Source organism: Microcaecilia unicolor, chromosome 5, assembly GCF_901765095.1.
Source record: "Microcaecilia unicolor chromosome 5, aMicUni1.1, whole genome shotgun sequence".
Lineage (NCBI taxonomy): Eukaryota > Metazoa > Chordata > Amphibia > Gymnophiona > Siphonopidae > Microcaecilia > Microcaecilia unicolor.
The window spans coordinates 134,608,887-134,635,766 of record NC_044035.1 but is presented as its reverse complement, the minus strand read 5'-3'; the positions used below and the strand labels follow the sequence as shown (position 1 = coordinate 134,635,766).

Here is a 26,880-nt window from a genome sequence, read left to right as displayed (position 1 = left end):
GATGTGCTTAGACAAAAAAGAATACTTGAGTGTACAAACAATATCTGGATTCTTCTTTTGTCGGTTGGGTTGAAGAAGTTCTTCACGGTTCTGGACTAAAGCTTTGGTATATCCTGCTTCGATATGTTTCTGAGGATACCCTCTAGCAGAGAATCTATTGCCCATAGATGCAGCTTGCAGATTGAATTCCTCAAAGTTTGTGCATATCCGTCGCAGATGGAGAAATTGACACAAAGGAAGATTACTTTTCAATTTGGGGTTATGGTAGCTGGAATAATGCAAAAATGTATTACGATCGGTAGGCTTCTTATATATGGTTGTGTTGAATAAATAATCATCTTTCTATCATGGCCGTAACCCGGCTGTAATTGGGCATCACTCCTCACTGCCTGGTTACTGCCAGGTTATCACAGGAGCCCTTACTACCACCTAATTGGGTGGTGGTAAGTGCTCCCCGCCGTATGGCCTTGCGGTAAGAGTTATCTTACCACATGGCCATTTTATGGGGAGGTTTTTTACCCACTGTGGTAAAAAAGGCCCTGGCGCATGGGAAAAATGGCCCCCACCGCTACAGCAGGGCTCTTCTTCCCGCAGGTTAGTAAAAAGACCCCTGATTGTTAGCCTTACCTGCATAACTTCTGGTCATTGCCAATCACCTGTATATTCAGGGTCAATGCCCAGATAAGGGCTCCACTGTACATCCAGGTCTGCTTTAGCTGGCAGCGGTCAGCATTTACAAAAGTACTAAGTGCAGCTGGCAGAATATTGACTGGTCTGTTCTTCATCTGGTTTCTGTTAGGTGTGCATTCATAAGCACACATTTGGTTTCGATAGGTACCTAAAAATTTTAAGTGCACTCACTTTGCTTGTGCAGATGTATACCTATGAATTAACATGCATAAAATTCTATCTGTCCATGCAAAAAAAAAAAAAAAGAATTGCAGTCCTACAATGCACACAAACCATGAATGTGTGAATAAAAAAACACATGATAATCATTCAAACCTTATTCAAAACAAAGAACAACCAAACTGTGCATATTCTGCTTCATTATCCAGTCTCTTTTTCCTGCTTTATTTGGAAGAAAGAATACTTTAATTTACAAGAGGCATAAGAAGGAAAATTATTCATGCCACAAAAAGTGGCAAAGGGCTGTTTGCTTATATAATATATCATGATGTGATTTTGTAGAATTTGACCTTTGAATGATATCCACCCTACAATTAGGGAATAAAGCCGAACAATTAAGGAATGAGTGATACCCCCTAAATAACCTCTAATTATGCAGGTGATGCTAAAATTCTATTTGCTTTTCAAAGGCCCCACCAAGGTACACATCATGCCCATTTGGCACAGAGAGAACCAGTACTTGAGTATATAAATGGCATTGTCATTCAGACAAGAATCAGATTCTACTGCTCTACTCAGCTAGAGAGAAACATGTCTGCCAAGGGCAACTGTGGTGGTGGCGGTGGTGGAGGTGGAGGAGGGCAATGGAATCAGAACCAGTGCAATAACCCATGCCAAGACCCATGCCAAAACCAAGGCTGGAATAGTAAGTTTTCTTGTATTATATTATTTGTTTTGTTAAAATTAATTTAGAAACTGCTGTGTAATACATGGAGAAGTTTGTATTTAAAACAATAACAAGTTTTAACATAATGAAAGTTCATCCTATTGTTAAGACCGAGATGTTATTAAATTGTACCTCAGGATTCTGGGTTCATACGTTTTAATTTTAACAATATTCTGGTATGAAAGCTCGCCCAGTGGTCAATGGCATGCTGGTCACTAACACAAAGAACTACTGGATTAGATTCCTTGGCCCAACTTGCTACCTGGGCTAGCATGAGCTGGGGCTGCTTGCAGTGACAGAATTTACAAGGAGGAGGGGGAAAGTGTATCAGTTATTGTAGAATGATGACACCTAGTGGCCATACTCAGGATGCATTTGTGCAGGATTCCAGATGAAGCTACCATTTATGTCCTTGACTAAGATCTTTTTGCTACAATGGCTGAATAAAGTTAAGGGGGGGGGGGGGGGGGGGATTAATGAAGCAGAGGGAAAATCTGCAGGTATTATGAGTGATGCTCATACCACTGCAGTGTAATACAGATCAATTCCAACTACACTTGAAGCCCAAAGGATCGGAATGAAATTGCTGGATCAAAATAAAAATTATAACCTGACTTGGAGTTCATTCAGTTAGTCAGTTACAGTACTGTGTACTACCATGAGGGAGTTCTGAGTTTGATTTGCAACCAGGGCTGGGAATTCTGGGGACACAACATTTACAATCCATGGAAGGGAATGAGTCTTTAGTTATAACTTAAATAGTGACATCAACTGATCAAACTCAGACCAAACTCTGGAGATAATGTCAGTTCATGCCTTGTGGTCAGCCATTTTTATTTGAATAAAGATTTATAAACTGAATGAACAAGTTAGGGTAGTTGTGCTTATGGAGTCTCATAGCACTGAAAATCCAGTAGGCCTGGTTCCTACCAGTATAGATGGAAGCCCAAAAAGATTGAGGAAATTGTTAGTGCCACCTTCCTCCAAGTAGCTGAGAAAATACATTTTACCTTTGAAAACTACCTTGAGTGCAAAGTATCTATGGACTCTTGCATGTCCCTGCTTTTTGCACAAGGGAGATTTTTCATGTAAGAAAATATGCACATAGATTAAAATGCAATCTAGTTGCATTATTTCTAAATCTCACCCAAATCTGAATTTTACTTGATCCGATATCACTGAATTTATTTTAATTTCAAGAAACCGTACTGAGGGGTCCTTTTACTAAGGTGTACTAACAGATATAGAGGGGCATAATTGAACAAAAACGTCTATCTCCATGGGCGTTTATCTCCGAGAACGGGTCCGTGAAGGGGCGGACCGAACCGTATTTTCGAAAAAAATGGACGTCCATGTTTTATTCGACAATTTGTGAGCTGGGCGTTTTTGTTTTTCAGTGATAATGGAAAATGAAAGCGCCCAGCTCAAAAACGAATAAATCCAAGGCATTTGTTCGTGGGAGGGGCCAGGAGTCGTAGTGCACTGGTCCCCCTCACATGCCAGGACACCAACCGGGCACCCTAGGGGGCACTTTTACAAAAACAAAAAAAAGGTAAAAGAGCTCCCAGGTGCATAGCACCCTTCCCTTGGGTGTTGAGCCCCCCAAATCCCCCTCAAAACCCACTGCCCACAAGTCTACACCATTACTATAGCCCTAAGGGGTGAAGGGGGGCACCTACATGTGGGTACAGTGGGTTTGGGGGGGCGGTTTGGAGGGCTCCCATTTACCAGCACAAGTGTAACAGATGGGGGGGGGATGGGCCTGGGTCCACCTGCCTGAAGTCCACTGCACCCCCTAATAACTGCTCCAGTGACCTGCATACTGCTGCCAGGGAGGTGGGTATGACATTTGAGGGTGAAAATAAAAAGTTGTGAAATGGCATATTTTGTGGTGGGAGGGGGTTTGTGACCACTGGGGGAGTCAGGGGAGGTCATCCCCGATTCCCTCCAGTGCTCAACTGGTCATTTAGGGCACTTTTTGGGGCCTTATTCGTGGAAAAACAGGGTCCAGGAAAAGTGCCCTAAATTCTCGCTAAAAACGCAAATTTTTCTTCCATTATCGGCGAAAGGCGCCCATCTCTGATCGCCCGATAACCACGCCCCAGTTCCGCCTTCACCACGCCTTCGACACGCCCCCATCAACTTTGTCCGCATCCGCGACGGAGTGCAGTTGAAAACGTCCAAATTCGGCTTTCGATTATACCGCTTTATTCGTTTTTGTGAGATAAACGTCTATCTCCCGATTTGGGTCGCAATATAGGCGTTTTTCTTTTTCAATTATAAGCTGGATAGTGCACACTCAGAAATTAATGTACATTAAGTGCCATGCAGCCCATATATATATAAATAATGGGCTGTGTAGTATTTAGCCCATGCTAAATCCATGAGCATTCCTTTAGTAAAAGGACCCCTGAATATTAAACAAGTCTAGAGTGGAGGAGTAGCCTAATGGTTAGAACCAGGGGAATGGGATTCAATTCCCACTACAACTCCTTGTGAATTTGGGCCAGTCACTTAACCCTCCATTGCCCCCAGGTACAAAATAAGCACCTGTATATATTGTGTAAAATGCTTTGACTGTAACCACAGAAAAAACAGTATATCAAGTTTCATCCCCTTTCCCTTAAACAGTATAGAATGATTTTCAGATGGCCTGAGGTAATGGTTGTCTCAGACATCAGTCCATGTTTTTATCAAGCATACCGTTTTCTTAGAATTAACTCTTGTAGAATAATCATGATAACTGGATTCTTTTCTTTACACATGCTTACATGTGGCTAGAAGAGAGAGGGAACAAAGGGTTATTATCTATTTTCCAGAATGTCTTAGACATTCATCTTCACCTATCATTGATATAAAAATAACAATGTCAAATAATCATACAGAGAAAAACTTTATGTTAGTCAACCAAACACTATAATAGCAATTTAGATGTAACTTAAAGCATAGTGTACTAGCATTTTTCTCCCATTTATTTGCCGTGAGAATAAAAATTTAGCAATTCAGACCCACTTGCAAATCAATATAAACAAATAATACTGAAGACTAGAGATGTGCACAGGACAAAAATTGTTAGTTTGCATTAGGTTCATTTGGGCTTTTTTCAGTTTGTTTCAGACATTTTTTGTAACGTAGTAACATAGTAGATGACGACAGATAAAGATCTGCACAGTCCATCAAATCTGCCCAACACGATATTCTCATAGCCTAAGGAATGATGTGATACTTCATATGCAGGAGCAGATACTGCAGATTAACCTGAACGTTAACACATGACTTGCAATAAAAAATAGTAGGAACCTCCTTTCTTGATACAGCATTAGTTTTGGGCTTGCCATGCATTAAAATCCTGCATTATAGTGTGTTAAGCCCAAAACGTAATACCCTTTAGTAGATGGGCCCCTTAATTAGTTATACAGCAAATTTATCCAGTTATATAGCATTGCTGACTATAAGCAATTAGCACTATCTAGATAATATCAAGTCTGTTTATGTGGCCTGATTTAACTGGTTAAGTTTACCTGGACAGCACTGTGCATCAGTGTTGTCCAAACAAAAAAAAATGCATCCCTGCCATCATTACTATAATGTTCGACTGGTCAATGTATTGACAAGACAAACGGGGTTATTTAGAAGGCTTAGTTGTGATTTCCACATGGAAATATAGCACTTACATACAGGTTATCAGTAGTCAAGAGTGGTAGAAAGAGGAGCCAGAAGCATGGATTTTATGGACCAGGAGAAAAAGTTTGCATCTGATCCTTTGTGTGAATGGAAACCAGTGTTTTTAATGAAGAACAGGAAATGTGTGGTCATATTTTTTGAATCCTGTGATGACTCACTGGAGAATTTTTCACTATTTGTAGTCTTCAGAGGTCTTTTAGTCTAAGGCCATTTAGAAGAGAGTTACATATAGAATCTGGCCCTAAGTGCTTCTGCATTAACTGGAAACAGGAACTGCCCATTAATCCAAATGTTAACATACATCCTACAATGAAAACTAATGGTAATGCCCCTTCTTGATGCAGTATCAGTTTTAGGCTTTTCACGTATTAAAATCCCATATTACAGCAAGTTAAGCCTAAACTTAATGCCCTTTAGTAAAACATACTAGACTAAGGTCAATAGTAAAATAACAGGTCTTAACGGTAGCTCACAATGAAAACTAGGCCCCTTAATGGGCAGCACTTACACATTGAGGTTTGTAAAAGGGGCTAATATGTGTATTTTTTTAAAAGGTTCTACTCAGGCAGATACCTTTCTATAAAATACTGTTGGAACGGAATACATCCTGACCTGGATGTCTCAATTCTGGTCTCTTTGTTTTGTGTATAATTGGGCTTTATATGTATGCAGTTGGACGGAGAGGAGTATATGAAAGAAACATTTCTTCAGGTGCCTCTTTAACTAGACAAATCGCTTGAATATTTGTCTATTAGAGAATATGTACCCATTTTCATTCGTGTTCTTCTTTCTTTAATTTTAGCATATGGTTCTTCACAGGCATGCCAGTCAAGGTGCCTCACTATACTGTAAGGGGCCCTTTTACCAAGCAGTTCTACAAAGTGGCCTGCTGTAACCCAAAGCTGGTCCTTCCCCTGTGCTGAGACCAGTTTTAGTGCTGCCGGTAGAAGGCACATTTTTCTCTAATTTCCCATTAGCCCATGGCCATTAGCATGTGAGCCCTTACCGCCTCTTATTTTGTAAGTTAAAGGCTCATGCACTAATCCTGCACTAATCAGCCTGTGGCAATGCCTACACGCTAACTGATTAACATAGCCATGCCTACTCTCTACCCCCAAATACACCCCCAGCTCTAAAAAATAAATGTCATTTTTTTAGCATGTGGGTAGTGAACGCCGATTCTGAAACTACTGTGGGATACCTGAGCGCGCCCTGCGGTAGTGCATTTTAACCTGCGGTAACCACATGTTAGTGCTTACCATAGGTTAGTAAAAATATAAGCAATTCTCAGGACAGATATGCTAAATAACTGATTTATATTTTCTTTTAATCATTTGAAGATTAAAATTAGAAAAAGCAAAATACAATAATCATATTGAGATAATCATGTGCGATGTGCTACGTGTCATACAATTCTGTCGTTCATGTTCTAGGTGGTGGTGGTGGAGGAGGATGTGGAAGCGGAGGTCAATCCAAAGGTGGATATGGAGGTGGAGGCGGAGGCCAATGTGGAGGTGGAGGAGGAGGAGGTCAATCCAAAGGTGGATATGGAGGTGGAGGTGGAGGCCAATGTGGAGGTGGAGGTGGAAGCTGTGGAGGTGGAGGCGGAGGCCAATCCAAAGGTGGATATGGAGGTGGAGGTGGAGGCGGAGGCCAATGTGGAGGTGGAGGTGGAAGCTGTGGAGGTGGAGGCGGAGGCCAATCCAAAGGTGGATATGGAGGTGGAGGTGGAGGCCAATGTGGAGGTGGAGGTGGAGGATGTGGAGGTGGAGGCGGAGGCCAATCCAAAGGTGGATATGGAGGTGGAGGTGGAGGCCAATGTGGAGGTGGAAGTGGAGGCTGTGGAGGTGGAGGCGGAGGCCAATCCAAAGGTGGCTATGGAGGTGGAGGCGGAGGCCAATATGGAGGTGGAAGTGGAGGCTGTGGAGGTGGAGGCGGAGGCCAATCAAAAGGTGGATATGGAGGTGGAGGCGCAGGCCAATGTGGAGGTGGAGGTGGAGGCTGTGGAGGTGGAGGCGGAGGCCAATACAAAGGTGGATATGGAGGTGGAGGTGGAGGCGGAGGCCAATGTGGAGGTGGAGGAGGAGGAGGCCAATGCAAAGGTGGATCGAAGTAAAGAAGGCAACAGTGAAAATCTCCTTCACACCATGAAGCTCAAGCATATGCTTGTTAATCTGTTTTACTTGAGCGTCAGTCTTCTTTTTTTAAAGTATCAAATGTACCCTGGTAACCTTTTCTCAAAATCTATTCCCATGAGCAAATATGTCAACTGATTAAATTTTGCCTCTATATTTAAACGTGTCTCAATAATAATCCTAAAGTTATTTGTTAACTTATTAGTGAAGAAAAAAAAACCAAATAAATAAAAAAAGAACCAAATAAATTTGGGGACCTGAATTCATAGCAGAACTTCAGAAATGTCACCTGGCTAATCAGACCAGCTAACGATTTGTACTGATTTTCTCAGGATCAGTGGCAAACAATCTGACAGATATTTATCAAGGATAATGTTCCAAATGCAAAGTAGACTGAAATTCACCTGGTTTAATCCTACTAGTAAATTGTCTGTCCACGTAAAACATCAAGTCAGTCTGCTTGTAAAGGATTAATCCTTCTACTTTTAAAGAGTTGATGTTACAAGTGCAAATTTTAAAATGAAGCATTTGGATCTCAAGTATTGGCTGTTTCAGCAGTGTGTTCCTCAATGTTCTCTCTAAGGACTGAGTTGATGTGAGCAACTGTTTTCTTTTCCATTACCTTGTGAGCACTTCTTACAGACTCACACATGCACGCACGCACGTACACACACACGAACACACAAGCACTCACAGGGCGGTTGAAAAGAATTCCATAAGCCATGCTCTGCATGCTTTCCCTACTTGTTTACCTGTAATTTAACTCTGTTTATAGCATCTCTGAATTTTACTCATCTACTGGATGTTTAACATAACTTAGAGGGAACATTGTACCCCTTGTGTGAACACAGCTCTTTAAAAACAAAGGGGGGGGGGGATAGCCAGGGCCACTGAGAGGGGGGGCAGGGGACAAAATTCCCCAGGCCCAGGCCTGGGCCCAGTGCCAACAAGCTTATTCTTGATGCCTGCTTCCAGGTCTGTCCTTCCTTGCTTCTGCATGCCGCCCAGGACCCGGATGATTGCATCAGTGCGATATTGTGTTTATGCAATCATCCAGGTCCTGACTCCTAGCACAGACAGGGGCAGGAAAAGACAGACCTTGGGAGCATGCAGCAAGAATAAGTAGGAATTAAGAATAAGCAGGAAGCGGCTTGCCAGCACTGGATCCCGGATCCCTCCCCCTTGGAGGAAAATACAGAAAGGTAAGGGGCAGGTGGGTGGGAATGGCGGTGCAAGTGGCGTGAGTGGTGGGGGCAGCTATGTCTCTCAGCAGCCCTGGGGATAGAAAGGGCACATTTGAAAACAGCGAGAAAGTCCCCTTTCACTATCTACCAGCTGCCTCCCCTAGTATGTGTGTTACTAATGGTATTATGAACACTGTATGAACTGCAGGGAAATAAGTACCAAAAATCAAACTAATGTATGGCAGAATAATATAATACATTAAATTTTCAATATTCTGGAAATATATACAAGTACTTTAACCCTTGGCTATCAGTCAGAACAGCATCTTCCTGTTTGCCATGTGAACAGTGATGTTCAGCAACATTTTAACAGAAATCCTGAGGTTACTGGCAACCAAAAAATAAAAATGTAAGAACGTAAGCATTGCCATACTGGGACAGACGGTGCCTATCAGGCTTATTTTTGAAAGAGAAGGACGCCCATCTTTCAACACAAATCGGGAGATGGGCGTCCTTTTTGCAAGGCTGCCCAAATCGGCATAATCAAAAGCCGATTTTTTTTACACCCTCGACGGCTTTCCGTTGTGGGGACGACCAAAGTTCACTGGGGCATGTCGGCAGGGTAGCGAAGGCGGGACTGAGGCGTGATTAGGAGATGGGCGTCCTCGGCCGATAATGGAAAAAAGAAGGGCATCCCACACGAGCACTTGGCCGACTTGGTCCATTTTTTTTCATGACCAAGCCTCAAAAAGGTGGCCGAACTGAGCAGATGACCACCGGAGGGAATCAGGGATGACCTCCCCTTACTCCTCCAGTGGTCACTAACCCCTCCCACCATAAAAAACAAGTTTAAAAATACTTTTTTGCCAGTCTCTATGCCAGCCTCAAATGCCATACTCAGGTCCATTGCAGCAGTATACAGGTCCCTGGAGCAGATGTAGTGGGTGCAGTGTACTTCAGGCAGGCGGACCTGGAGGGGGGTGGGGTTGGGGGGCTCAGCACCCAAGGTAAGGGAGCTATGCATCTGGAAGCAATTTCTGAAGTCCACTGCAGTACCCCCTAGGGTGCCCGGTTGGTGTCCTGGCATGTGAGGGGGACCAGTGCACTACAAATGCTGGCTCCTCCCACAACCAAAGGGCTTGGATTTGGACGTTTTTGAGAGAGACGTCTTTGGTTTCCATTATCGCCGAAAACCGAGGACGGTCATCTCTAAGGACGACCATCACTAAGGTCGACCTAAATGTCAAGATTTGAGTGTCCCTGACCGTATTATCGAAACGAAAGATGGACACCCATCTTGTTTCGATAATATGGGTTTCCCCGCCCCTTCGTGGCGCCGTCCTTAGAGATGGGCACCCTTAGAGATGGCCGTCCCCATTCGATTATGCCCCTCTATATTACTTATCAATGTTTTTTGTAGGCTTGCCAAATGGCCACCAGGCTTCAGCTCTGACAGCCTTTAGTTTACTGTGGATTAGAACAGCAGGCTGAGAACCAAGGATACCAGGTTTCAAATCCCACTGCTGGTCTTTGAGATCTTGGACAAATCACTTGGGACGTCTTTTACTAAGGCATACTCATGTTTTTAGCATGCGCTAAAATTGTGGACATGCTAAACATTAGTGACGCCCATAGGAATGCATTGGCATCTCTAATGTTTAGCATGCCCAAATTTTTTGCGCGCACCAAAAAATGTGAGCGCACCTTAGTAAAAGACCCCCTTAACTCTATTCTTCTAGTACAAAACTTGAATTGTAAACCCTCCAGGGACATGAAAATACCTACTGTACCTGAATGTAACTGGACTTGAGCTACTATTGAGAGAGATGTGAGCTAAATCCAAAATCCAGTTAACAGGTATAATGTGAAGTAATATACAACACTACAAATGTCATTGAAGTCCCACAGAGCAATCCTACCATACCATAATAGCAGGAATTTCCATGAGTAACACAACAAGGACCTACTTAGGAAAAGACAGCACCATAAACACTGCGGTGGGGAATTGTACATCAATAAACATTTTGGAAAATTAAACAAGTCAGATTAGTATAGATCAATCCTGTACAGTCAATGCTAACTGAAAATCATGTCTCTTCCACACATGCAGAACACAGACCCTCACGCAGTATAGAATAAGTAACCACAAATTAAAAATAGAGATATGTAAGCAAAAATTAAAATTGAACCCCCAAGAAGCCAGACTCTATATACTATGCAACACCTGAGAAAAAGAAAGAGATATATATCCCCCTGTTCTATGCAAAATATAAAAACAGCAGAAGTAAATTTCAAAAATTGACATATTCCTATCACTACATTACAAATTATCAAATACAAATAAAACAAAAAAAATAGAAAATATGTTGATATTATTTTGTTGGATTCAACAAAAATTTTCATAGGCTAAAACCTCCTTCCTTTGGTCAGGACAGTATACTGCTGGTCTCTGAAATTAGTCAAAAGGGAGTTACAATTAGTCCAATAAAAAGATATCATCTTATTTCCATTTTCTATTTATATTTATTAACACAGCTACCACACTACTTTATCCTAAACTAAAAATAAATTTATTTTTTCTACCTTTGCTGTTTGGCCATTTACTTTTTCTAAGTGTGCTGGCCCCATTCTCTGGTTTCTGGTTTTCTCGTCTTCTCTTAACTACTACTACTACTACTACTTATCATTTCTATAGCACTACTAGACGTACGCAGCGCTGTACACTTGAACATGAAGAGACAGTCCCTGCTCGACAGAGCTTACAATCTAATTAGGACAGACAAACAGGACAAACAAGAGATAAGGGAATGTTAAAGTGAGGATGATAAGATAAGGGTTCTGAACAAGTGAACAAGGTTAGGAGTTAAAAGCAGTATCAAAAAGGTGGGCTTTTAGCTTATATTTGAAGATGGTCAGAGATGGAGCTTGACGTACCGACTCAGGAAGTCTATTCCAGGCATACGGTGCAGCAAGATAAAAGGAACGGAGTCTGGAGTTAGCAGTGGAGGAGAAGGGTGCAGATAAGAGAGATTTACCCAGTGAACGGAGTTCCCGGGGAGGAATGTAGGGAGAGATGAGAGTGGAGAGGTACTGAGGAGCTGCAGAGTGAATGCACTTATAGGTCAATAAGAGGAGTTTGAACTGTATGCGGAAACAGATAGGAAGCCAGTGAAGTGACTTGAGGAGAGGGCTAATATGAGCTTAACGACCCTGGCGGAATATTAGTCGTGCAGCAGAATTACACCACTACAATAGTCCTTATCACTGCAGGTGTCACCTATAAGTGGGTACAGTAGGTTTTGGGGGGAGGGGGTTGGGGGGGAGGACTGACACTTTCCACCACAAGAGTAACATAACTCTTCCTCTATATGATTCCCTAATATGTTTGTTTGTTCCACATGAACCCTATTCTGCCATAACATCACTGTGTAACTGTTTATACCGGAATTGGCGAACGTCTCTACGGTACTATTGTAAGTCACATTGAGCCTGCAAATAGTACTACCACTATTACTACTACTACTACTACTATTGATCATTTCTATAGTGCTACAAGACATACGCAACGCTGTACATCATACACAAAAAGACAGTCCCTGCTCAAAGAGCTTACAATCTAGATAAGACAGGGAAACAGACAGAACAATAAGGGTAAGGGAATAAAGAGGTGAGGATAAAAGGACAGGGCAAGTGAGTAGTGGTTAGGAGTCAAAAGCAGTGGTAAAGAGGTGGGCTTTAAGTTTGAACTTGAAGGCAGCCAAAGATGGGGCTAGACGTAAAAGGCTTGGGTAGTCTATTCCAGGTGTGAGATGCAGCAAGATAAAAGGAACGGAGTCTGGAATTAGCAGTAGAGAAGGGGACAGATAAGAGAGATTTATCTACAGAACGGAGTACCCGAGAGGGGGCGTAGGGAGAGACAAGAGTGGAGAGGTACTGGGGAGCGGCAGAGTGAATGCACTTATAGGTCAACAAGAGAAGTTTGAATTGAATGCGGAAACGGACAAGAAGCCAGTGAAGTGACTTAAGGAGAGGGCTAATGTGAGCATAGCAACTCTGGTGGAAAATGAGTCGTGCAGCAGAAAATGGGAAAATGTGGGATACAAATGCAACAAATAAATAAATAAGAGTTAGAGTGGATTATGGGCCAAGGTCACCTTCTCTACTGTGCACTGCACCCGCCACTAGGCTATTCCAGGAACCTGCTTGCTGCTGTAATAGGAATGGCTATAACATCTGAAGCTGTCATAGAGGCTGGTATATACTGTTTCATTTACATCTTTGCAGGGTGGAAAGGGGTCAGTGACCACTGAAGGAGTAACAGAGTGTCATTCCTTTGATATACCACCCATCAAATTTTATCTGAACAATTTACATACATAATAATACAATAAATCAAGAAGAAGAAATATAATTCAATTTAGATAGGAAAGGAGAGAAAAAGTAGTATAATAGAAAACTTAGTGTGGTCCAGGGCACCCCACAGCACTCACATCTCCAACTTCTCCCACAGATGAAGACTTATAGGAGAGCTTCCTTAAAAAAGACATTTTCAGGTCGGTTTTAAACGTAGATAAAGGAAGGGAGTTCCATAGACTAGGGCCTACTACACTAAAAATCTTCTTCCTAATACTTTATCTGCTTTATCTGTTTAAAAGTAGAGACCTTAAGGAGATTTTGTTGACTGGAATGAAGGGCTCTTCGGGGGAATAATACTGCAGCAACTGGGTTAAAAAAAAAAGGGGAAGATTAGTGCACAAGATCTTGTGGACCAAGAGCAGAATATTATAGGAAATCTGAAACATGAGCAACAGCCAGTGTGCCTCACGTAACAACGGGGTTACATGATCATATTTCCACGAATGCCTCTCTTCTATTCAGCCAGTTCTAGTGGAACATTGTGGAGTTTATTAGCAAAGCAAATGTACACCCCAAAAGGATGAAATGGACATCCATGTGTTGGAAATGTCCAAATACTAATTTTTTTAACAGCTATGTGGGAAATATCCAAGTGAGCTAAGCATCCCAATGAGGATATTCCCAGAATGATCTTTCCAGGGATGTGTCAAGGGCGATGTTATGGTTTGGACATCTGAACATAATCATGTATAGTGGGCTAATGTCCAGGGATGGGAATGTGAACATCCATATGTAGTCCTGATATAAAAATGAACAAGCAAAGCATGACTTGTCTTTTGTGTTCCATCTGTGTTGATGAGTAAAGGAAATTTAGTAAGGAGGACTAAACTTAGTGGTTTCCTTGCTGTCACTGTGTGCCCCAGTGTTAACTGTTTGAACTGTACATATTGAGTCCTGCTTGTTGTGTTTGTCTCTCCCTGAACCTGTTGCCCACACCTGCTACCCCTACCCATACCCATCCACTGCTGTATATTAGGCCACATCTCCCTTGCTCCTGACCTGCCTATACTGTGTTTCCCGTTGTCTTTGTGTGCACTGCCTGTGCATCTGAGCAGCCCCTATTTGTCAGTGTGAAGGTGTCCAGGTGCTGACTAGTGGTGTAGAGTGCCCTGGTGCTGGGTGAGTGTGTGCAACGTACTGTGCTGGCGCTAGGTAAGTGTGTGCCATGTACATGCTGGTGCTAGATGAGTGTGTGCCTTGTACTGTGATGGTGCTAGTTGAGTATGTGCCTTGTACTATGATGGTGCTGGGTGAGTATCTCACTAAGTGGTGGTTGGTCCTGCATTAGATGGTGATGCATATCAGGGTTGCCGAGAAACTGAGCCGGGTCGGAGGCAGGACCACCACTGCCACCCTCCAGGACGCCTCGTAGCCAGACTTCAGATTAGGGGGCCAGAGCCAAAAGTGGGGGGCACATTTTGCCCCACCTCTCTGGCCCCTGCTGCAACTCCACATACCTTGGCTGGTGGGGGTCCCCAAGCCCCACCAGCAGAAACCTTCCTTCAGTGCCGTTCTCCACCGCATTGCCTGCCCTGCAGCTGCTTCCCCTCATGTTGCGCATGCTCAATTTCATCAAAACCGAGCATGCACGACATAAAGGAAAACAGCACAGGAGGCCAGGCCTGTGGGAATCTTGCCCCCCCCCCCCCCCCCCCCCCCGTCAGCCCTGGTGCACACACTGGTGTTAGTGTTTTACATCTGCGGTGGTAGGACAGCTGCACAATAGAAATGAGTGAGTTGAATGAGTATGTCATACAGGGATTACTGGATGTGGCAGAGAGTCAGGAGGGGACATATTCAGGCCAAGAACCCAGGCCAAGAACCCAGTTCATGGACCTTACTGATGAGAAATGCATCACAAGGTTCTGTTTTGATAGGCCTTCAGGGACTGTCTTTCTTCTATGTTTGTGCAGCGCTGCGTACACCTTGTAGCGCTATAGAAATGCTAAATAGTAGTAGTAGTATAGCACCTCTATCAGCAGCTAGAACCCCTTCTTCAGCCAGAACACACAGGAGCAATCCTTTGCCAATCCACCTTAAGGTTACAACCTCCTGTCACGATTGTGGTCGTGACCCCTCTCAGACTCACCTTATTTCCAGCGGTCAGCTTCTGAGCTGGCTTCTGTTTGTTCTTCCTGAGTTAGCTCTGTCTCTGTGTGCTGGCTGTTTCCAGCATGGCTCTAATTATTCCACTATACTGCACCTGTGTGTGTTAAGCCTCTCTGTGCTTCAGTATGCTTTCTGCCTGTGTCCTGTAGTTGTGACATCATCAGTCAGGGCCTTGATAAGGAACTGGTGTTCTTCTATTCAGTGCTTTTGCATCGCCTAAGGTCTCTTGATCAGTTGGTGTGCTGCTGCACTTTTGCTTGTTTCTGTCTGTGGGCTTTTTCCCTCTGGTCCAGTGTGTCTGTTTGTAGGCTTTGGCCTTCTGCTTCAGTGTTTCTGTCTGTGGGCTTTTGCCTTCTGTTTCAGTGTGTCTATTTGTAGGCTTTTGCCTTCTGCTTCAGTGTGTCTGTTTGTGGGCTATTGCCTTCTGCTTCAGTGTGTCTCCCTGTGGGCATGTCTGCCTTCTGCTTCTGTGTGTCTGTTTTGTTTCCCTGTGTGTTTGTGGTCTAGTTTTGTGTTTTGCCTTGTTTGTCTATTTTGTGTTTCTTGTTCCCTCCTGCCTTTTTCCTCTAGTCCTTGTTCATGCAAACGTGTTGCTGAACCCTGTTCCCTGGGGAAAGTTTCCCCAGTTCTGTGTCCTGATTCCTAGTCCCTGTTAGTCAAGCTTGCTTTTGAGTCCTATTCCCTGTGTGTGTTCCTGGATCCCGTAAGTCCTGCCAGCTGCCCGCACCTAGGGGCTCAACCCCTAGGGAACGGCAGTCAAGTGTAGGTAAAGTCTGTTCCAATCCTGAGTTCCAGTCTGAGTGTGTTAGTCCAGTGTGTTCCTGCCTGCTACTTTTTACGTCTGCAGTCCCTGCCTTGTTTGTGTGCTAGCCCAGTGCTGGTTGGGGTGGTTTTGCCTGCCACTGCCGGTCCTCAGCAGTGGCCCAAGGGCTCACAAATCCTGTTTTCCCTGGAAAGCCTGACACCTCCCTTGTCTTTCTTGCTACTGAAACCTTTCAGTCTATGTGTGCAGTCTCAGCAGGACTCAGCCAGCCTGCTGTCTCACACTGTATATCCAAGTTTCTAGATGCCTTCTTCACACACAGCTCTGACTACATAGCACTTCCCAGTATAGTATAAGAGGTCCAAGACACCATGAATGAATTCTACAATATGGACCATGTCCCCTAGTCCTAGATGTAATAGACTATACCTATGTGGCCCTCAGACCCCCAAGAGCAAGGGAGGCCACCTATATAAATAAAGTCCTTTCATTCTATGAACATGCAGGTTGTGTATAGTGCACACGGGGAAATTATAGATGTCTGTGCATGTTATCTGGGGTCCTATCATGACTCCTACATTCTGCAGCACTCTGGAATCTACCAGAATTTTTAGAGTGGTGAAATCACAGATGGTTGGCACCTAAGTAAGTATGATTGACCTCCCCTTCCCCCCAAAGGTTTGCACAGATGATCTGACCACCCAGAAGTCCTCATCCTTACCCCAAGATTCCCATAACTGGTGATACACACCCATATCTGTAATTTTTGCTCCCTCCCTCACAGATGACAAAGGTTACCACCAATGCACCTGGCTCATGAAACCCATTTTGCATCCCCAAAATGAGGTTGAGGAGCACTACAATGCAGTATACCATACTACACATTCCATAATTGAGCGCACCTTTCGAAATCTGAAGAACAGATTCCAATGCCTCAACTAATCTGGTGCACAAAAAAAGTGTGCAAGATATTCCTGGCCTAACTTTGTCCATAACAAAGGTAGCCGCAGCCACATAGTCAAACAGGGAAACTGGCAGCAAAGGCATCAGTGCAAGAGGGATACAGTGCCAGGGATATGGTCCTGAGAAGCCGTGAAGCCCAACCAGCAGAAGGAAAGGTGAGTTGGGATGCAGGGGCATGGCCACAGCCATGACAGTATCTCTTCCCCAAAGACCCTCTTCCCTTCAGTCAGATTTTGGGTCAATAATGGCCTGGGTCTTGGATGCTAAGAGAGAGAAAGTTTCACTCTAAAGAGTCCTCCCTCCCAGTAAGAGATCCGCAGCATCCTTGCTCTCCTGATGCAGAGGACTTGTCTCTGCTCACTGCTCGAGGCAGACCTTGGCCAGGACTCTACCAGTCCAGGGCAACTCATGCAAAATATTAGTAGTGGCTATGGTGACAGCAGATGTCTTGGAGTCTAAGCGATGTTTATTGCAGGTATCACTGCAGACAGTGATTTTGCCTCTCTCCCATTCTAATGTTGGGTTGTGTTTCTATAGCAAGGGCAAACCTAAGATGATGGGCTTCACAGATGTCTTGAGGACATGCAATGTCCTCCTTGTGGTCACCTATGCACAGACATAGTGAAACTGTCTAGGTTTTGAGATGTCCTTGAATATTCCCATAAACTGAAGACTGGAATGCTCTTAGGCAAATCTTGGGTAATAATTTTAAAATGGTGGACAAGAGCTTCATCTATGAAATTGTTGCTTGCTCCTGAATCTAAGAAACCCTCGGTATGCTTCTCTCCTTGATCTAAATCAAGCACTGCCAGAACTATAAATTGGGTTCAAGGAGTCCCAGGATGTTGATCCAATGCTACACCCCCAGCCAGAACTTGGCCCAAAGATCCAGACGTGTTAGGGCATTTGAGTGCATAGTGTCCTTTCTCGCCACAATAAAGGCATAGATTCAGGGTCTGATGCCTCTGCATCTCTTGTACAGAGATAGGAGAGCGATCCACCTGCATGGGTTCTTCATGATCAGAAGTGGGCCCTCTGACTGGAAGTTTGTGGAGGGTACTGGTAGCTAGGTATCTTCAAAATCGCCTTCTCCAAGGAGTGCCATTCCCGGGCTTGTTTCTGGAACTGGATATCATATTACAGAGACAAATAAGGTCATCCAATCTGCTTGGGAGGTCTTGCCCGCCAGATCATCTTTGATTTGGGGTGTCAACCTCTGCCAGAAGGCTGTGACAAGGCTCTCATTATTCCAACTCAGTTTCAAAACCAAGGTGTAAAACTGAACAGCATAATTGTCCAGGGTTCATGTCCCCTGCTTCAATCTAAGAAACTTGTAAGCTGCAGATATGATTTTCCAAGGCTTTTCAAAGACTCTCTTGAATTGTCCCAAGAAGTTATGGAGGTCATCAACCACAGGGCCATTCTCAGAGAGGAGATACCAATGCCAGGGCTTTCTCAGACAGCAAGAAGATAATGCAGGCCACCTGGGCTCTGTTGAAGTGAAAGTTTCTAGTTTGAAGCTGAAAACCTATTTGGCACTGATTAATAAATCCTCTACAGTCCTTAGGGTTCCCGTCGCACCTTGGGGGGCCACAAGATGAATGCGTGGAGTTGTAGACTTGGGCATCAAAGCAGGGACTGAAGAAGAAGAAGCTGAGGCCAGGGGTGCTGCTGGCATCAGGTGGTCCAGGTGATAGGACAGGGCCAGAACAAACCTCAGTGGCACTCCTTGGTCGGCTGCTACCCGGGGCGGATCGCCGCTGTGCACTCCCCACCCCCCAAGTGCAGCATCATCCATCCCCCCCCGGGTGCAATGTACCCCACCAGCACATCACCACTAAGCTGGCCCCCCCCCCCGAGTGCATTCTGCTTACCTGCTGGGGTGCAGGGAGCAGCTCATGGCTGTTGGCTCTGCTGGTTCCCTGCTCCTTCTGCTGTTACTTCCTGTTCCGGGGCAGAGGGAGCAGGGAACCAGGAGAGCCTGCAGCCATGCAGCTGCTTCCAGCACCCCCTCCTGCAGCGTGCACCCAGGGAGACCGCCCCCACCGCCCCGCCCTCGGTATGCCAGTGTCAAACCCTGCAAGTTGCTGGAACTGGTCCATGTGAGAGTGTGCTGCAGCTGTAGAGCCAGTAGCTGGAGAAGACATAGGGCAGGTGACTTGTCATGGCCTTTGTAATCTGTCACAGTTCAGGAAAGATGAGCCCCTTGGGCCACAACCAAGTTGGTGCTACCCAGTCAAACTGAAGATTAGCTGGGCCCCTACTGGTGACAGACAAGTCACCAAGGCAAGGCACAGGATGAAGAACAGTAAGCAACCAGAGTCTAAACTAACAGAAACAGAAAACAAGGCTAGAACTTGAAGGCAGGACTAGAGCTTGGAGGCAGGGCTGAAAATGGAAGACAGGAACTTGATGACAGGACTGAAACTTGAAAGCAGGGCTAGAGCTGGACAGCAGGGCTGGAACTTGAAGACGGGACTGAAATTGGAAGGCAGGGCTAGAGCTTGAAGGCAAGATTGGAGCTTGAAGGCATCACTGAAACTCTAAGGCAGGGCTGGAACTTGAAGGCAGGGATGGAACTGGAAGACAGGGTTGGAACATGCAGACAGGGTTGGTGCCTGAAGACAAGACTGGAGCTTGAAGGCAGGGCTGGAGCTGGAAGACAGGCCTGGAACAAGGCAGGAAGCAGGGCAAGAGCAGGAATGGAGATAAGGCAAGAACAAGCTGAGGCAGGGTTGGAGACAACAGGAACAAATAGAGAAAGGCTAGTGTTCTTTCCTCACTCTACTCTGGAACTTTCTGGATAATACTGAGCAGTCTGGGAAGACTTCCAGTGGAACTATCCAAATAATGGCACCAAATATCAACAAATAGGACCACCAATGGCACTTGTCTGGATAATGGTTGCCATTGAATTGGGGTGGGGGGAGCAAAGCTTCTTGGGGGAGGATGCAACCCTCTGTTAGAGGTTATATCAGTTTGCTCAAGTCTCTTTGAGGACAATTCTACAATTGGGCACCTCCATTCATGAGCCCCCGACAGCAGGTGGTAGAAGCCTATTATAGTCACCTAGGTTCCGTTATAGAATAACCCAGTATTTGTGCACCTAATATTTAGGCAACCACACTTACACCAATCATAGAGCTGATGTAAGAGCTGATGTAAGTGTGAACATCTAAATGTGGCAGAGATGCACATAACTCACTGTATTCTGTAAGTTACACACATAAGTGCGAGCTCCATCTATGTCTCACCCTTGAATTTCCCATGTGTACACCTTTCTCTTGCAAATACATGCTATGCAAGATAGTCACATATTTACAGAATAGTACTTCAGCAGCATACTGACATATGCATGCCTATGTTCACACATACACATGTATATTTGAAATGGGTAGTCTGAAAATATTTGTTCCGTGTAATTTCTCATGTTGTTTAGAGAATGCTCATTTTGTTTGTGGACCCCCTCACCCTTTAGTCATCAGGGGAGATGACACAAAGTTAAAATTTTCTCCCTGAAAGAGGAGAGCAAGGCGTGAGCTCTGCTTTTATCTCCTTAATTTCCTTCAAGTACTTACCTTGTTTTTCTTACTTGATGCCAAGAAAGAGAGGGAAGCAACATGTGCTTCCTGCCATATCTGCAGCCCCTATTGTAGGTTCGAAGGGTCAGCACATAGTTCCATCCACTTCATCTAGTGCAATTGCCTCACCTGCGGAGGAAGCGTCAAGAAGGGAACAGCTCCCCTCTACTTGAGGCCAACATGGCATTGAAAAGCCATGAACAGGAGCCGTTCTCTTGGCCTTCTCAGGAGATTGGAAGTTTCTCATTGGGGCTGTCCTGGCCAGAAGAGATGCCAGTGTGGGCTGCTCCATTGGTGACAGCCCAGGGGTTAAGAAGTGGGAAAACTGGAGAGGAGGAAATAGCAGGTGTCTTGGGTGAAGATTGCCCTCAATTGCATGCTGTTCTGAGTAAGCCTTCATTTCCTCACAAGCCAGTGGATATAACTTTGCAATCTTTGTGGGACATTATGGATGGCATGGAAGTTTCCTTGTCCCATAACTTTTTGGCAGTTTCTCAACATTTTTCTGAAGAATTAACTCGGGTCTCTACAATGGAACAGAAAATTATAACTGTAGAGTAATCCAAAATGAATGAGAGATGTGGAGGGCCATTTTCATTATGATGTCTAAGGCCTACTTTTGATGTTTTGCTCAAAACGTCCAGAATTTGAATAGCAAATATATCAAGTTTTGAAACAGCAAAATATCTACATTGTTTTCAAAAATGGTCACTTGATAGGTGTTTTTGTGCTCTTTGCATTTCTTTTTGGTCTGTTTTTGAAAAGAAAAAAAAGTCCAAGTGAAAAACACACAAAATCAAGCCATTGAGATGTAGGGGAAGCCAGCATTCTTAGTAGACTGGCCACAGAAACATCCTAGCAGAGCAGTGGGGCATCCTAGGGGGCATAAAAGATCCCAGGTATACATCTCGCCATCGCTCCCTTATATTGTAGAGTGAGTCTTCCAAAACCTACCAAAAAGCTATTGTACCCAACTATATACACTGCTACAATAGCTCTTATGGCTACAGGTGTCACCTATATGTGGGTAAAGCAAGTTTTTGGTGGGTTATGGAGAGCTGATGCATTCTACCTCAAGAGTAACAGTTAGATTGGATTATGGGCCTCTTCCCCACAGTGCACTGCACCAACCAGGGACCTTCTTGCTGCACTGATAGGACTAGCTATAACATCTGAGGCTATCATAGAGGCTGGTATGTACTGTTTCATTTACATCTTTGGAGGGGTGGGAGGGTCAGTAACCATTAGGAGAGTAAGGGTAATTCATTCCTTTACTCCTCCAGTGGTCATCTGGTCATTCAGGGCACTTTTTTGTGGCTTAGTCATTATTAAAATAGGTCTAGCTCAAAATGTCTTAGTTTTTGTCCTGGAGATTTTCATTTTGTTCCATTATGGCTGAAAAAGTCCAGGTCTTAGGAATGCCCAAATCCCATCCTCAACATGCCCCCAACACAAGCCCTTGATATTTGGATGCACTGCAGATGGACAGTATAGAAAAACATCTGAAAAATGAGTTTCAAAAATACCAATTTGGACGTTTTGGCAAGAAAAACATCCAAATGCTGCTTTATGCAACTGTTTAAACATTTTCTCTTTTGAAAATGAGCCCCATAGTATATTGGCTAAGGATAATATTTTATTGCATTGTAAAATAGAAAACTGGATAATATTTTGAGACATAACACATCTAATATAATAAAACACACCCTCAACGTTCTGAGGACAACGTTCTGAAGCCATCTGACGTCACTCCCAGGCTGAAGGGTTTGTGGATTCGTGGTGTGAAGCCTTCAAGCCAGCCAGCCGTCTCTGCCCCGCCCTCGCGTCAAATGTCATGATGTCGAGGGCGGAAAAAAAAAAAACAATTCCGGCTGCGCAGCGTCAGGGAAGGAGGCGGCGCTCCCGACGTCTCTAGCCTTCCCTTCGCTGTGTTCCGCCTTCTTCTGACGTCAAGGATGACATCAGAAGAAGGCGGAACACAGCGAAGGGAAGGCTAGACGTCGGGAGCGCCGCCTCCTTCCCTGACGCTTCGCTGCCGAAACCGCCACGGAGGTAAATTTAAAAAGAAGAAAAAAAAAACAAAGGAAGTTGGGGGGAGAGAAGAGGGTGGCCAGTAAACTTGAACAATGGGAGCGGGAGGGCAGGGGAGAAACGACAGCATGGATGCGAAGGGGGGGGCATGGATGCGAAGGGGGGGGAGAAGAGGGCGGGCCAGGCTGGGACATGGGAGAGAGAGGAGCATGGATGCGAGGGGGGGTCATGAAAGGGAGAGAGGGGTATTGCTGGAAAAGGTTGAATGGAAGCGGCAGGGGACAGAGGAGCATGGATGGGCATGGATTGGGAGGGCAGGGCTCAGGGAGAGAGGGGAATTGCTGGAAAGGGATGAGTGGAGGGGGCAGGGGACAGAGGAGCATGGATGGGCATGGATTGGGAGGGCAGGGCTCAGGGAGAGAGGGGAATTGCTGGATAGGGATGAATGGAGGGGGCAGGTGACAGAGGAGCATGGATGGGCATGGATTGGGAGGGCAGGGCTCAGGGAGAGGGGAATTGCTGGATAGGGATGAATGGAGGGGACAGCTGGGCATGGATGGATATGGATTGCAGGGCAGGGCTCAGGGAGAGAGGGGAATTGCTGGATAGGGATGAATGGAGGGGACAGGTGACAGAGGAGCATGGATGGGCATGGATTGGGAGGGCAGGGCTCAGGGAGAGGGGAATTGCTGGATAGGGATGAATGGAGGGGACAGATGGGCATGGATGGATATGGATTGCAGGGCAGGGCTCAGGGAGAGAGGGGAATTGCTGGATAGGGATGAATGGAGGGGACAGGTGACAGAGGAGCATGGATGGGCATGGATTGGGAGGGCAGGGCTCAGGGAGAGAGGGGAATTGCTGGAAAAGGATGAATGGAGGGGGCAGGGGACAGATGGGCATGGATTGGGAGGGAAGGGCTCACACTCTCTCTCTCATATACAATGTCTTTCTGACTCTCACTCTCACACACTCTGTCTCACACTGTATCACATTCACTCTCTATGTGCCACACAGTCACTCACACACTCGCTTGGTCTCATACACTCACTCTCACAGAGAATCTGTGTCTCACACACACTCTCTCTCTCGCCCCCCCACACACACACACTCTCTCACACACTGTGTCTCACATACACACTTGCACACACTCTCATTCTCACACACACACTCTCTCACAAACACACTCACACCCAGACTCACTCTCTCTCTCACACACATACACTCACACTTTCACTCTGACTCTCAAACAGCCACTCTCACATACACTCTCCCAAACATACACACTCCGAGGAAAACCTTGCTAGCGCCCGTTGCATTTGTGTCAGAAACGGGCCTTTTTTACTAGTTTGATTTATAAACTTTATGAGATTTCCAGCTGAACCACCTTTAACTACTTTCAGAAAGTATCTGGGTGAGATTCTGAAAATTCCTTTCCATTGATATTGAGAATATATTTTGTTCCACATTTTTCAAAGATGGAATCTGATCAACAATTAGATGTTTGCCACCAACTTGGATGTTTCTTATAATTTGATGAAGTTATAGAAGCAGATGTGCCAGAAGTTTAACCTGCAACTTTGATTGTTTCTTTTGTATTTAACTCAGATCATGACTGGGTTTTGAGGTTCTTCTCTCACCACCGTGACTCACTTTTTCTTGGATGTAAAGTTACGGTTTTTCCTGATGTAGCAAGGGTGACACAGAAATGTCACCAACAATTGTTGTCTCTGAGGCCACGTGTTCAAAAGTTGGGTACCCTTTTTAGGTTGAATTATCCATGCAAATGTGTCATTAAACAATTCTGTAAAATATATTTTCTTTGTTCTTGACCATTTGAAAAATGTTGTGGATTCTAAATCAGCTGCTATTGTTTCCTGTCCTTTAGGATTGTCCCCTATACTCTGTAATTAATAATTGGTGGAACATATTCCTTTCTATTTTCTGTATAAAATGTATTTTCATGGTATTTGGCTTGTCCCCAGCCTTTATTGTAGACTGTAAGATGGATTAGAAAGTGAGTTATTTCCTTTGCATTTTCCTTTGAATTTCTCTTTTTCTTACATCTCATCTTTTTCTTTTACAAGAATGATTGTCTTAGAATCTATATTATATAATCTAATAAATAAAATAAAAATGTTGGACCCCCTTCCTGCACTCCTTCCCCCTGCCAAGAGCAGACAATCTCCCTACCTTCCCTGCTTCCCCCATTTCCCCACTCCAATGCATCCCCCATCCCCATAGCCTTCCCCAGGCCTACCTGAATCCATGGTGGTCTAGCAATGCCCATTTGCTCCTGCCCATGGTCGCTGCTATTTCTAATATGGTGACTTTGACCTTTTACCCTAGTCTCACTACACCGCAAGGGCTAGGATGAAGGGTTGAGGATGACATATTGGATGTGGGTAAGAGCAAAATGGCATTGCTTCTGCCACAATGGACTCCCGCTATACTGTCAGGGATTCAGGTAGGTCCAGGGGGACTAGTGGAGTGGAAAGTGCCTGTGGGGCTGCAAAAGGGATGGCCAGATGAGAGGGAGCCTTAGATTGTGGGAGAGATCCTATTGTTTTCAAGCCCATCATTTGCAAACAAGCCTCTGCCCATTTTCACTTGCCAACTAGAGGAAACAGGAAATGTTGTTGATATTTCCTCTGACATTGTTAATGACTGTCTATCCCTAGTGTACATACTGGTATTCTAAACATTTACGCACTCAATGGTAATATAAATGCTAGCATCTGGTCTATAATAATGTAATGTAGAACATAATAATGGTCAAACCTGATGTATTCTGAGCATGCTCCACTAGGTGGCACTTTAACTCCAGAGAAAGCCTTCATGGAATCAGTAGCGTTTAGGTGTTTGACTGCAACGGTGTCATAATACCAGGTCAAAGGATTCAGCTCTCAATAGAACAGGTTTAATCTTCAGGAAAACTAAAGAGCATTTTTGCAGATTATGAATATGATTATGATGATTTATTTTCCATACTGCCTAATGTGGGCAGAAGTTTAAGTGGTGTACAATACAATAAATAGGCTTGTCCAACATTTTTCTGTCAGGGGCCACAATTTATATTTTGTAAAATTCAGAGGGCCAAAACATGAACCATCGTATTTTACCACATATTTTGTCAAATGCTGGTAAAATGTAATGGTAAAATCTCCAAAACAGTAACGGAATTCAAAAATGCGTGGGATAAACTACTACTACTACTACTATTTAGCATTTCTATAGCGCTACAAGGCATACGCAGCGCTGCACAAACATAGAAGAAAGACAGTCCCTGCTCAAAGAGCTTACAATCTAATAGACAAAAAATAAATAAAGTAAGCAAATCAAATCAATTAATGTGAACGGGAAGGAAGAGAGGAGGGTAGGTGGAGGCGAGTGGTTACAAGGAATCCTGTTCAGAAGGAATGGATCCTCAGAAGCTTAGCGGAGATTGGGTGGCAGAGCCGGTGGGGGGGGGGGGGGTGGGGTGGGGCTAGTGCTGGGCAGACTTCTATGGTCTGTGCCGTGAAAATGGCAGATACTAATCAAGGTCAGGTATACACAAAAAGTAGCACATATGAGTTATCTTGTTGGGCAGACTGGATGGACCGTGCAGGTCTTTCTCTGCCATCATCTACTATGTTACTAGTTACTATGTCCCCTCCCCAGCAGTGGTGTAGCTAGGGGTGGTGCCAGGGGAGCAGCTTCTCCCCCCAATAGAATGGTGCCTATTTTTTATGCGATTTGTCACATTTAAAACATGCACCAGCACCATCAAAAGTCTGCTCTCCGCTACCCCAGTGCCTTCAACCTGGCTATGCTTCTGTTCCCCAGCTATCACTCAGGGGCTCATTTTTGAAAGAGAAAAACATATAAAAAGTGGCATAAAGCAGCATTTGGACGTTTTTCTCACAAAAACGTCCAAAGCAAAATTTTCAAAACCCATTTTTTAGACGTTTTTCTATGCTGTTCTTCTGCAGTGCATCCAAATCTCAAAGGGGCATGTCGGGGGGCGTGTTAAAGGCAGGATGTGGGTGTTCCTAAAATTTGCACATTTTTCAAACACATTAGAATAAAACCAAAATGTCCAGGGCTGAAACTTCAATGTTTTGGTCTAGACCTGTTTTTGTAACTAATAAGGCACAAAATGGTGCCCTAAATAATCAGATGACCACTGGAGGGAATCAGGGGTGACCCCCCCAATACTCCCCCAGTGGTTACTGACCCCCTCCCACCCACCCACCCCAAAAATGTGACTACAAATATGACTTACCAGCCTCTATGACAGCCTCAGATGTTAAAGTCAAGTCTATTAGAGCAGCATGCAGGTCCCTGGAGTAGTGTAGTGGTTGATGCAGTGCACTATGGAGTGAGGGACTCAGGCCCCTATCTCCCTCTCCCTGTCACACTTGTGATAGAAACTGTGGCCCCCTCCCAAAGTCAC

General features: G+C 44.6%; 1 long non-coding RNA gene across 3 annotated transcripts; it reads left to right on the top strand.

Moving 5' to 3' along the window:
* The first annotated feature begins 1,416 nt into the window (after window positions 1-1,416).
* On the top strand, window positions 1,417-7,640 carry LOC115470292. Of its 3 annotated transcripts, none has more exons than XR_003942172.1 (5): window positions 1,417-1,555; window positions 6,775-6,819; window positions 7,156-7,167; window positions 7,282-7,305; window positions 7,348-7,640. It is a non-coding gene; the product is annotated as an uncharacterized LOC115470292 (long non-coding RNA). The 3 variants fall into 3 exon arrangements; XR_003942171.1 differs by having other exon boundaries at window positions 6,775-6,813; window positions 7,150-7,167; window positions 7,348-7,639; XR_003942170.1 differs by having other exon boundaries at window positions 6,775-6,801; window positions 7,132-7,167; window positions 7,348-7,636.
* Window positions 7,641-26,880: the final 19,240 nt, after the last annotated feature.